This window comes from Pelmatolapia mariae, linkage group LG12 (assembly GCF_036321145.2).
Source record: "Pelmatolapia mariae isolate MD_Pm_ZW linkage group LG12, Pm_UMD_F_2, whole genome shotgun sequence".
Lineage (NCBI taxonomy): Eukaryota > Metazoa > Chordata > Actinopteri > Cichliformes > Cichlidae > Pelmatolapia > Pelmatolapia mariae.
Genome location: NC_086237.1, coordinates 15,208,257 through 15,222,048, shown reverse-complemented (window position 1 = coordinate 15,222,048; position 13,792 = coordinate 15,208,257). Strand labels below are relative to the sequence as shown.

The window sequence follows — 13,792 nt, the reverse complement described above, 5'->3', positions numbered from 1 at the left end:
GCTTGTTCCTTAAAGAGGCCATCCATATACTACAGTAGTCATAGAGAGAAAATATACCATATTTTTTGGAGTATAAGGCGCACTTAAAATCCTTTAAGTTTCTCAAAAATTAGAAAATTAAATGCGCTTTATAATCCAGTGCACCTTATGTATGAATTCTGGTTGTGCTTACAGACCTCGAACCGATTTTATGTGGTACATGGTGCTCAAAAATCTGTCAAAAAATGCTTTATTACAACTTTGGTAGGCTGCACTGCTTGATGGATTGTCGGAGCATTACGGCTGCCGTAGTCAGGAGCCGCACGGAGCAATCCGGGTCCAAACTCCGCTTCAGGTCCCAAAGTCAAACGAACACTGCGGCATCACTGAGAGGTAAAAACTGTCTAAATTCTTTCATCTTTAATAAAATGATCAGAAGTTAGCTTGCTAGTTTCCACCTAAACATAGCATGTTCTGTGTGACAGATTTCTTAGAAAATTAAAATGTACAACTCTGCTATCACTTCCAACATAAATGAAGACAGAAAACTAAACAGCAGTGATGTTTGTAGGGTTACTGAAATTGGACTAGCTGGTATATAATGATGTGCTACGTGATTGCTAGCGACACAGCTATGTTAGCATAACATAAACACTAGCTGTGTCCCAAAACGTAGGCTGCATCCTTCGAAGGCCGCATTTGAAGGCCAATTACGTCACAGCCAGGCGACGAAGGCTGTCCCAATTCATCGACTCCTTCAAATGCGGCTGACAAATGCGTCCTTCATTTTTCCGAATTTGAAGGATGGGTCGGGTGTGTCCTTCGTGGCCCATCATATCCCAGAATTCATAGCGCAGCCCTGCCAATTCCAGTTTCCAACAATGGCGGCCGCTACTAAGTTTTAATATTACTCTTATTAATCTTTCTGGGTCACAAAATTAACTTTTAACATATTTTCAGGCAAGAAAGTAGCCGTGTAAACTTCAAATATCTGCTTGGTTTATCATCATCATCATCATCATCATCGTTTATTTATATAGCACTTTAAAAACACACAAGGCTGACCAAAGCGCTGAACAACAGAAACACAATAGATACCATAAGAATAATAAACACGATAAAATAATAAACATAGCGAAAACAATAAAATATAAGTAAATACAAGTCAGTCAACCACTGAGTCAAAAGCCAGTGAATAAAAATGCGTTTTCAATCTGGATTTAAAAACCATCACTGATGTCGATTGCCTAATGTGAAGAGAAAGATTATTCCAAAGCTTAGGAGCCACAATAGAGAACGCTCGGTCTCCTCTCAGTTTCAGCCATGATTTGGGGACTGAGAGCAACAGCTGCTCAGCTGACCGGAGCGAACGAGTGGGGACATAGGGCTTCAGCAAATCAGACATATATGCAGGTGCCAGACCATTTAAAGATTTAAAAACCAATAAAAGAACTTCTAAAAGAATCCTAAATTCAATTGGAAGCCAGTGCAGGGAGGCCAGGACCGGAGTAATGTGCTCAAATTTCCTTTTACCAGATAAAAACTGTGCCGCAGAATTCTGTACTAGTTGCAGGCGTGTCAGAGTGCCCAGTCCAACCCCTATTAAAAGGGAGTTACAATAATCCAAGCGTGAGGTTATAAAAGCGTGGATAACAGTCTCCAAGTCACGCCTTGAAAGAAAAGGTTTAACCTTCGACAGACGCCTGAGGTGATAGAATGACGATTTCACCACCCCATTCACGTGGCTATCAAAGGTAAGTGCAGAGTCGATTTTTAACCCAAGATTGGTAATCAAGCTCTTCAGGTGAGGGGTCAGAGCAGCAAGGTCAACATCAGGGATATCAGAGGAACGATTCGGGCCAAACACAATTGCTTCCGTTTTACGTTCATTAAAATTTAAAAAGTTTTGAGCCATCCATGACTTAACATCACTAAGGCAATCAAGCAGGAGTCTAATTGGGGAGCTATCAGAATGACTGAAAGGAAAATAGAGCTGGCAATCATCAGCATATAGATGAAATGAAACATTGTGTTTACGAAAGATCGCACCCAGTGGCAGGAGATACAATGAAAACAGTAATGGCCCAAGAATAGATCCCTGTGGTACACCCCATGACAGAGGGGCCACAGAGGACGATGATGAGCCCAACTTAACACAGAAGCTCCTGTTTGAGAGATATGATTATCAAGACATCGCATACTTGCAAAAGTACTCCGACGTTTTCGGAAACATCTGTTACTCACCCACTTGATAGCTAGCCGGGGGGGATGCGGCCTTCGTTTTGGGACACAGCTACAGTAAAGCTGGAGGATGAATGCTAACTTTTTTCCACTCAATAAAAGTTAACGTGAGGGTTCCCAATGGTTAGGGCCAAATGCAATAGCATGGCAGGATGCTGTAAACGGACCAAACTTCAGTCAGGAGAACAACTGAGATAATCTATCCACAATACGAGGTTAGTCATTAATATACTGCAACAACATGGGAATAGAGCAGCTGCGAGAGAATTCAACATTAATGTCTCAATGGTACAGAAGTGGAGGAAGCAAGAGTTAGTTAAGTAAAGTTAAGTAAACTTATCTGACAGTTTTGTTTCGGTTAATGCATCTTATAATCCGGTGCGCCTTATGGTCCGAAAAATACGGTATATATAGAAGCCAACCGCCACACAAAATGGTTTCACATCAACTTGTCAGATGTCACTGGCAACTCAGGGATGTGCTCAGGGTGTGCTTTGGTGCAGTTGGCACCAGCCATAACATCATCAGACACACGAGATTACAGTTCACGTTTGAAGTGCAAAGTCCTCAACAGGAGGCTGACGAGCTGGTGATAGAGCTAGTTAGCCCGCAACCATAGTTCCAGTCTTATATTTTGTTTTGGTTTTTATGTCATGAAATGTTTCCTTAACAACTGCTTTTTACTTTTTCTTATGTGGTTAGGCTTAGGCACCAAAACTAAATGGTTAGCAAAGCTTACAGTTCTCTGACATAGTCTGGAATTCTGGCATGAGGAGTTTTCTATTGGTAAAGTAGACTCATTTTATTAATTAGAAAACCTTGAAAAAAATGGAACTGCAAAGAATAGACTGTTTGCTTTGTCTTAATATTGGTGTGATCTGTTTGACTAAACTTGGAGTCAAATGGAGAATCAGGTGTTTAAAGGTGGAAAGAGTATCAGTTGCCCTTTAAATCTTTTAATGTTTAGCACAAACTGCAGTTTCTAGCTCAGGAAACTGAATATTGCATTTTCCTGCCTTCTGGATCAAACTTTCACATTAACTTGTAGAATCATGAAATGGATCACAATTGGACACCATAATGTTCACCCATTTGGATTGTAGCCTACTCACATACTATATTTTTAGCAATGTACCACCAAAGTAGGAGATGTAGGGAATATCTCTCCCTTACTATATGAACACACAGATGCAGCAATGCTTCTGAGATAAAGACAGAGGGACGTTTATCTTATAGTCTTTATTTTTATTTTAAAAATAGGAATGTAATTATAAGCTCATGCAGCTACTGAATTGCTCAAAATGTAATTATCCTCACCACACACATACAGTATTGTGATTTCAGTCATCGGTGGCCTCACGGCATCTCCTCCACTCAATACTGACTTTGTGAAAGTTGAGAAAAATTTGACTCAACATGACAGAGATCTGGTTAGCAGGTTAGAAGATTCCTGGGCCAGGCCTTTTCTGTGTGGAGTTTCCATGATCTCCCTGTGCCTGCTAGGTACTCTGACTTTCTCCCACAATGCAATGCTTGTTAGTTTAACTGGTGATTCTAAATTGGCCTTTGGTGTAAACGTAAAAGACTGGTTGTTTGTCTCTCTGTGTTTGCACTGAGCCAGACTGGTAAACTGCCTTTTGCTGTATGCCAGATGTATGAGTTGGATAAGTGGATTGGAAAATTGATAGATGGCATAAAATCCTTACACAATAAGAAACTGGGACTAGTTGTTTAAGTGATTTCCTCAAAAAAGCTGACAGATAATGTTCTGACAACCTGAACATATAATTTGTGTAGCCATAAATAGAAGCCTGACTACATTTAGTAACATTAAAAAACCAAACATTATCATCAGTGTGTAAATATCAAGTCTGGCAAAGCAGAAAGAAAAATCAACATTTCTTTACCATCACGATTGCCACTGAACTTTCTGTTTTCATCTTTCTCTTATGAATGTTGCCTTCAAACATTGCTAATTAAACTAATTGAATCCTGACAATTATTCCAGCGTACAGGCATTTGGGTTGTAATCCTAGATTCCCAGTGTCTCTAAGTTAACACAGCAGATTATGATATATTTGGTTGAGCAGGTGTAATGAGTCTGTTAAGGAGTCTGCATGTCATGATGACCTCTTTAATTCATTTTAGTCAGGGCAAAGCTAATTCAATCCACCTTATTACAGCTTCTTTATGCAATTATCCCATGCCCCCGTTCACTGATGGGCCAGCATAGAGGCAGTGGATTGGACAGCAAGCTTACTAACCCGTAGAGATCTATAACATAAAACAATGCAGAGTAACTTCTCATAAAGTTAGCAAACTGGAATGACAAAAAGGAAATGACTGTGTGGCAAAACATACTCCAGAGACAAGCCTTTTTTTTCCCCCCCTCAAGTAATCCGCTGTGAAATTTCACTTGATCAGGACATCAGAATCAATTACATCCTCATATAAACAAGAGCATTAACTCTGGAGCACATTAGCATCCCATTAATCACTCTCAACTTTAAAAGTGGTCGAGAAACAGCTAGTGTACCTTGAAGTAACTGGCACAGCATATCCATGGTGCTGCCTGCCAATAATATGTTATCAAAGAGCGCGCAATTAACCTCCAGCATGGTGGACAATACACAGAGTAGAATGTGTCCACATAAAGGACACGAACACTGGACTCGATCTCTTTAAAAGCTACTTCAGACATTACAAAATCCTGCTTTTGTCGCCTGCTGTTTTAACTATAAAGCAAATACATCACATAAAGCAGGCCTTGAATAGCTCCCAGCGGAAAAAAATCTGATTGTGTAAGTTTGGATAAATTAACCTGTAACATCTGAGTGCAGTGTGGGCGAAGCAGACGCAGTAAGCACAAAGGTAGAGACAGAGATAAAGACTGAGATGAACCTGTGGAGATAAGCTTTTTTATTACAAAGCAAATCCCAACAAATAATCATCACTGCCTGTGGATTTTGGCAAGATCCGAATAATCATTCCCAACCCCCAACCTCAGGCACGATCATCTACCTTTTAGAACAGCTCCAAATAGCCCTCACTCTCACCGAGCTGACCACCAGCACAGACTTGCTGAAAGGTCAGAGAGGGACACAAACATCTCTTTAAACTCTTTCTCACCTTAATGTACTTTTCTGCAATACGTGAGCAATTTCCCACGTCACCAGCACCAAAGCCCACCCATAATTAATGATTTCAATCATCTTTAAAACTTTTAAAAGTATTGTTATGATGGCATTAACAAGTGCTTTAAGACCACACTGCACTTTGTAACTTTCATGTAGAAGTCTCAAACTGTAGGATACTCACTAGAATTTGCCATAAGGCCAAACTGAGCAATAAGATCAGTGATCAGGGGTGAGACTAGGAACCCACCTGTCACTCCAAAACTGCTTCTAAAGTCCTCTGTAGAGATGCGAGCCAAAGCAAAGACTATCCAAGAAGCACTATGTCAATCAGGGCTGTGTCTTTGAGTGCATAGATTGGAACCACTCAAAGTAAAAGCCACATAGCAATCTGTTTGGTGTTTGTAAAAGACTCTGAAACATGGTGGTGGCAGCACTGTGTATGGGACTGAGTCTCATATGAAGGGACAAGGAGACAGAAGGATATTTCCCTGTATTTAACTCTTGGGCAGATTCGTCCAAGAATGGAGCAACACAAGATTAAGGCAATGGTTCACCAAACCCTATAGAACATCTGTGAATACAACTGAAGATTTGAGTTCACAAAATTGAATTTTGTTAATAGAGCGCAATGTCAAAATGACAGTTGCCTCAAAGTGCTGTATATTGTCAGGTAAAGACTTTACATTATAAATACAGAGAAAACACCAACAATCGGATGACGCCCTATGAGCAAGCACTTAAACGTTAAAGAAATCTGAAGACATGTTTTCAGTTTCTCATTATCATTGGTTGAAATTGAATATACAATGCTATATGTGCGCGATATGAGAAAAGATCTGGATATTGGTTACATCCCAGTAACTCGGATCTAGAGATCAGTTAATGGCCCACACTTGGGAAAACTCTCTAACCTCGACTGGTTAGAGAGTGGCTGTGAGAGGTTGCTTACTGTCACTTGGTGAAAATGGTAAAACTGGTTGAAAGCAGTATACAGTAATGCACCAAAAACCTCCTTGTGATTGCTTTGGTCACAGATTCCCTATAATTTGTATGGAAGGCGCCAACTTGTCTATAGACACTCGCCAAATATTCACTAAGTGGTAGCTGAACTGTGAAGAGTGTGACACAAACTGGAAACTGAGAATGTTCGCCTTCAAAGTTGCAAAGTTTCAAAGTCTGAAACATGTTGATTGCAGTGGAAAGGCACAACTTTTCCTCTCAGTTTCTGGTTTGTGTTACGCTTTTCCCAGGTTTCACTAGCACTCAGTGGTTAGTTAGCAAATGTTTGCAGAGTACAAGTAAGGCTCTTTTATTGGCAACTATAAGCTTGAGTAGACAACTACAACCAACCAGCAGGGGAATAGATATTTTTCCGTGATGGCTGGAAGTTGGCTGTGTTTCACGACGAAACCTCTAGGCCTCTGTTACTGAAACCTAAGTAATCCTGCTTGGTGTGCTACCCCCCAGCTGGTCTTTCTGGAAGGCAGATGTCCAACTGATAGAAACTACATACCAAAATAAAGCAAACATTCTGGTACGCAGTGGGGTATTTTATATAACCTGTAATGAAGTATCTACATTTCATGTACATTGCAAAAGTGGCATTTTATATTGGTGTTTTTTTAAATAGAGCTTTTTTCTAATTCAATACTTTGTTCTGTATTTGCAAAATACTTGAATTGCTTTTTAAGTTGCATCAGTTAAGCAAACTAGATTTTACCCCTAGAGTGGCTTTGTTATAGGTCAGCTTCTCCAGAGTAAAGCAGTTGATAGTTTGCAAAGCTTTCAGATTGGTTTTGCCAACACTGTTTATTTTGACTATGCATGATTTCACCGGTAATTGTTTTTGCGATTTATATAATTGAAGAAAGTTCTACATAGATTCATAAGCTATGTCATCAGCCTAAGCTTTGTTTAGGCCCTACAGGTTTGTCAGTACTCTGTCAAACATGTAAATTAGAGGCAAAAAAAAATAGCATCGCCCTAACAGCCAATCATTAGACCTAACTTCTGTGGAATCTACTCTCATGGTGTTTACACTACAGCAGTGTTGTCCAACTAAGTGAGTGGACTGCCCTGATCAGATGCAGGAACAATCAATTATGAATGCAGGCAGATTCCTCAGATAATTGCATGTGGCTCCCTTTTGACCTCCAGTGATGTCAGCAGCGAGTCCCCACCACAGCAAACTGCCTCCGTGATGACAGCTGGCACAATCTACTTACATTACATTTGAGCTGCAGGAGCCATGGCGTGACACAATCATGTTCACTATGTAAGCATAAACATAGATATATGTAAAACCTCACGTGTAAAGGCATACGTAAGACGATACATACATTTAGAGACAAGCTCGTGAACACAAATACACTGAGCATGTGCACACGGTGGATCTGTCCTTAGGCTTATAAAGCTAAAAAATATAAATAAAAAAAGCAGCATAGATTTGAAATGAAATACCCCGAGGACACATGTTTGCTTTGTCATACACGGGACAATCAGAGCAAGCGATGTAGTTGTAGACAATGATGATGCACTTACTTTCACTCTGCTGTCACAGAGTCTCCCGGAGCCATCTTTACAGAGATTTCCCAGTGAAGATAGTGTTATGTAACAGCGGCCGTGGACCCTGCTGTTCATATTACTAATGCCTCACACTGTGGCGGGGTCACGTGCCTTATCCAGGCCACATCCAGACGCCAACGGCAGCCGTGTTCCAGCTGTTACTATAGCCTATAGCTTTAGTCACTCAGGACCATGCTGAACCATGCTCCTCTCACAATCCTACATCCCAAGTGTTAAGCACGTTATGCAAGTTAAGCACCTTAGACCATTTCTATCTATGTTTTTCTCCAATACCACCACTGGAGACAATTCTTCATATTAGTAATGCTATTGGGCTTATCCACAAAACTATACACCCATTGTATAATGATACACAAAATTCACAGTTTACGTGGTTTTAAAATTATTTTGTACAATGGTGCAGCAAGTCTGCTCACACAGTGTGTTAAACACTCAGTTTTAGCACCTGTGTCCTTAAGTTCCCTCTTCTGCAAAGAGGCTGCCATTGGTCAGCTGGATCAACAGAAATGTTGGTTATGTACTACAACTCCAGTGCTATAGGTGTACTTCAAAGCAAGTTAATGGGTTAATGAGCTATCTCAAGCTTAAAGTCAGAGTATTCAGTGTCACAAATACTCTTTTTACCTGACTAAATCACAGTGGTAACTTATGCTGAGCATAATGTCCTCAGGAGCAGGTTATGTTCAGAGCTTTGGTTTGAAATCAGCCCGAAATCCCACATCACTGATTCTTTTATTTACAGTACGTTTTTAAGCGTGATATATGTCCTCGACTGGATGAATACACATGCAACTTGTTAAGCCATACCTTACCAGCCCAAACTGGGTCTCTCTGGAACGTATTTAATAGGTGATGCAGAAAAATGTATAAATGTTTTTAGATTTAAAAGTCAAAATTTATGCAGTCCATCATATTATTCAAAGCTGCTAATCGGGCCAAGTTGGAATCTTTGGTAGGTGGATTCTGGCCCCCGGGCCTTATGTTTGACACCACTGAACTAGAAGTTAGGTAATAGCATACCGTTTGTTAAAGAAAAAAAACACAGACCAAACCATTTGAATATGACTTCAGCCACACACACCTCACCCTATCATTCCAAAGCATTGGCTAGTAATGTTTTACGATGCTTTTAAACACTAGCTACAAACCACAAGCTAGCTTTTATATGTTATTAGCCTACTTTTGTTAACATAAACAGCCAGAGAGTTAGCAAAACAGAAGGAAATTTAAAACCAGACATATGTCATGACTTAACATTGTTTTATTCCGTCACTCAGCCAATATCCCACCACTTGTGTTCCATAATTACAGTAAACTAAATCATTCAATGCTCTCTTTCTACACAACCAGCAGTGAAGACGTGCTTCGTCCAAAGTGGCGAGAGTTGAATCTAGATGGTATCAAACGTGGATAAACCGTCCAGAAAAGTTAAGCCTGTGCAGAAATGCCTTAGGCCACCAGATGGCGATAATTGTGGTTGCAAAAGCGTTCTGGTCCAGTTTATTGGAAAATATGTTCCAGACTTGACGTCTGTAAACATCTGCTTAATGAGTTCATGGGCTCAGTCACTCATTTTGGGTGATATTCAATAAAAAATTGATGTCTTTCACATGTTTCAAAAAGTTTTCTGTGCTCACTGGCTACCAGGTGTCAAACACGTCATTAGCCAATGAGCTAACAGCTGACAGTCAGTCCTCCAGTTTTTTGAAACCAAGATGCAGATGCTGAAAACTTTCATTTCAAGTGGTTGACATTACAATAGCTATGTCCGCTTTTTATACTGACTATGAGTCTATGTCAAACAGCTGTCCTTACTTTGGCTCACAGTATGCGGCACTGTGGGTGGAAAGTGCTGTCTTACCCTCTGGCACCACAGGGAACAACAACTTTTCTGGTGGAGATAAAGTTTTGCATTTTTTAATCCTTCACAAACAGACAGCTGATAATGTTGATTTTTCTTCCCCCCTAAGCAGTTATTAATTTTACATTTGACTTGCTACGGTTGAATTTTATTGTATTTTTTTTTTTAGTATTTGATTATATAATTAATCCTAGTTTAATTGTTAGCCTTACAAAGTGTACAAATGTGTTACCTGGTAAGATAGAGAAAAAAAAAAGTAGAATTCAATCAGGCAGCAATATTTTCTTAAGAAGAGAATAAATCTCTTTGCCATGAGCTTTTTAACTTTGCAGACCTTTTGCATGCAATAAAATGCTATAAAACACCCTAAAGGAAAGAGAAAATCCCACACAGCTTAATCTGTGTACTTTAATGGATCGAAAGTGCATTTGTATGCAAAACCCACAACTCAGAACTTTACTGTTTTCATTCATTCTCTGTGCTCTCACCAAAAGACTCTTTATATGTATGTAGCAGATTGAATACAGATTAGCTTATGAGGATCTTGACACATTAGTAAAGCAGCAAAGCAAGTAAATACTGTCCCCGGTATAATTAAAATATAATTTTAATTAATTAATGTTTAGTAATTCATTAAAATTATATTTAGTACTTGAATTGTTTTCATTTAAAAAACAGTCATTACATCACTACTAAACTCATTAAACTGCTCTTCGGCTTTATTCATGTGCCATTAAGGCAAGCACCAAATTAATTTTTCTAATTCACATTCAGTATTCTCTCTGAGCCAAAATAAATAAAAATGTTTGAACCCCTAGCATGTTACACCACACCCATTTGCTGCGTATGCAAATATTATCTGACCCTGGGGCTAGGTTTAAAGAAAAAAAAAAAAGTACACTTCCTCCCACCACCAGCAGCACCCTACCGCCGCTCCTCTAGGAATCTGCTCCGTGGACAGCACGCAAATTTTTGGTTTGAAATATGAAAACTTGCCTCCGGTGCATAGTGAGGATAAAAGTCCCTCTGCTGCCAGCGAAGGGATCGCCAGCGAAATGATGAATGGCCATGTCTGCTTGTCGAGGTGGACAGGAGGAGCTACGGCACGGATGGGAGTTTGGCGTCAGAGTACTCTCTCATACCCAAGGTGTGAATCGAGACTGACAGTTCTAATTCTGGAAACACTGCAAATGAGTGACCTTGGGAGGCACTCGTGCATTCATGCACAGACACACATAAAATATTTTCTCGCAATAAAAATCACAATACATCCCTGTGTGTCCGCTGCCAATGCTGCAATCTGCTACAGCCAATGCAATACGCAGAAACAGTTTTACCCCTTACATATTTACACTGTACCCATTTATAATGGACAAACATACACACCGTATCATCTTTCAGCTATGAAACACACACACACAGCCACACAGACAGTATACACTGTTATCTTAACGAAAACAATGGATAATCTGAGCAAATATTTGGTAAAACCCAAGCAAATGCATCCATTTCAGTTGAGTGCTTTTTCCAATTAGTATTCCTATCTCCACTTCACTGACATAAGTTCAGCAATCCGACTAGTTTCCTCAACCTAAAGCTAAACACATCTCCTCTGCATATACAATCTACAGAAAACATCTCCTGACAGGCATGGCAGTGACAGCTGGGACCAACGTCAAGCCCAAAAACCATGTTATATCACACACACTGACCATAAACACACTGCTTCAGCTATGCTAAGGTAAGTGTACGCTTTAAACATGTTTCCCCATCAGGACACAAACAACACAGAAAAAAATAAGCATGAATCCTCACTGCATGCAAATGATGCTTAATGTCCTCTGGCTCTTCACCGTGCTGTCAAACCTACACTCCTGTGCAGAGCAGCTCAAAACACGCTGATCCATCTCCAAGACATGCATAAGAGGGTAGATGGTTATGAGTGTGTAAGAGGCAGTGGGTTGCATTTCAATTATGTTTGCCACTAAGAGATATTATGATCATCCTTATCCTTCCACCAGCAGCAGCATCAGCAGCAGCATCAGCATCAGCATAGGAAGCCTGCAGCAGAGTCAGTGCAACAATCCGCGGCTCGGAAAAACATACACAGCTTGACAGCCAACAGTAGATTGGTACACTACCTTATGAGAAAGGGCCGATGAGGAAATGGCAGGTGTCTCCTACTGTGTCGAAAGGAAAGAGAAGCAGCCGGCAGCAGGACCAGGACGATGTAGCATAAAATGGTTCATCAATGCTCGGCAGAAAGAGGCACAGCCAGGCAGCGCAGGCAGAGAGAGAGAGAGAGAGAGAGGGACAGCCAGCGAGCATCATTCAGTTCACACTACCGTGGCTGTGCAGCAGAGCACACACATCAACACGCCCCCTTCCTCTCTCTCCCTCTCTCGCTCTCTCTCACTTTCTCTCACACACACACGCATGCACGCTTAGTCACACAGACACACGCACGCAGGGGTGCAGAGGCAGTGCAGTGTGCAGTGGTGCCGAGCAGTGCACCTTCTCCACGATGTCTTTTGGTCCTTTTTAATCAGGACCGTCTCTGTCCTGTTCTCTGCAGTCACAGACAATTCTGTCAATAAACGCTGCCAGCGGCGTGCTGTATCCTACTGCCCGCTCACCTAACCAGCCACTGATGAGTAGCCATGATTGAAGCTGGCAAGGTCATGCAAGGTTCTCCGACATCCCCAGCTTCACTGCTCCCAGCTTTGTGGCACTACCTCCCAGCTACTGTATTTCTTTTGCAAGCTAATACAGGAGCACCGCCTTCCCTCATCATGGGTCATCATGCCACAGAGGCTGCCCAGCGGCTCGACAAAGCCTCACTCGCTGTCAAGTTGGGCAAGACCAATCAGCTGTCACAAACAGCAGCAATACCGTGGCCGTCCAATCGCAGATCGGGAAATCAAGTGCACAGGGGTATTAAAGGGGATTATTTGGGTCATCCTGGGTTTTTTTACTACAGGGAGATGTGGAGGATAGCAGCACAGCATGTGTGGTGTGGCTGCCCTCTGTGGCTGACAGTGGTGCTGCACTCTGTTATGGGAAAAGGAGAAGCGGGAAGAGCAGGGCCCAAAACGACTTCCCTCAACATTGATGCTTAGCAACTACAGCAGGTTCTTACCTCCTGTCTTGGGGCCTCCCTCCCCCTACGGCGGGACCCTAGCTGCAATCCCAATCAACAGCCTATTTAGCACAGCATCTGTTTAAGACTGAAGGCAACCACGACACAAGCAATTGTCAACCGTTCCCACACGTGTCCTCTGACTGTATGTAAACACTAAATGGGGAGGTGCTTAGTTCTGATCATAAGCAGGAAGTACTGTTCAGTATAGCACACCTTTATAGGTAACTGTAGATCTCACCAAAGTAGGACTTCTAAGTGTGATTTTACCCTGTTTTTCCACAGATGTAAATGCTACAAATACATTTAAAATGTCTGTCTCCATCACACCGAAGCTCTACAGGTAGACACAGCATTTAAATAAAACCATTAACTGTTACGGACTAGAGGTAAACTGTGTCTATTAAACTATTTGGAATCACAGTATTTTCTCATCCCCGGGGAGGGCAAAGCTGTACAGGGTACGTCAACTTGTTCGCTTATTTTATTCTTGAAATAATGATTCAGTGGATGCCTGCCTACCTTAGAATGTTAAAGAGAACCAAACCTGGGCAGACAGCTGTCAAAAGCTGTCAGAAGGCAGAACAGCAGCTCCAGGCCTGCCTGCGCCCAGCTTACTGAGACACATTCGGAGGTGTGAACAACTGTTTTGACATTCCCTTTTGTGAAGAGTTCGGAATATTATTCAAAAACTGTGCAACAAATAGAACACGGAGAGCTCAGCTTTTGCACGGAGATGATTTGGATACGCCGATGGAGTCAGACAATATTCACCAGAAAATAACTCATAACGTGCATATGACAAAGAGGTAGAGGTCAGAATGCAGTTATTTCTTCGGCATTTCAAAG

The 13,792-nt window shown here is 41.3% G+C and overlaps 1 protein-coding gene across 25 annotated transcripts in view; it reads right to left on the bottom strand.

Annotated features, from left to right (window-relative positions):
* Positions 1-13,792, bottom strand: part of rimbp2b (RIMS binding protein 2b) — a 99,447-nt gene that overhangs the window by 82,257 nt on the left and 3,398 nt on the right. The window contains exon 1 of one of the 25 annotated variants that reach the window (XM_063489148.2): positions 11,946-11,964. The exons of the other annotated variants lie outside the window; for them this stretch is intronic. The gene's annotated coding sequence lies outside the window, so the exon portion shown is untranslated. Of the gene's footprint in view, positions 1-11,945; positions 11,965-13,792 lie in introns of those variants that run through there. 25 annotated transcript variants of the gene reach the window in all.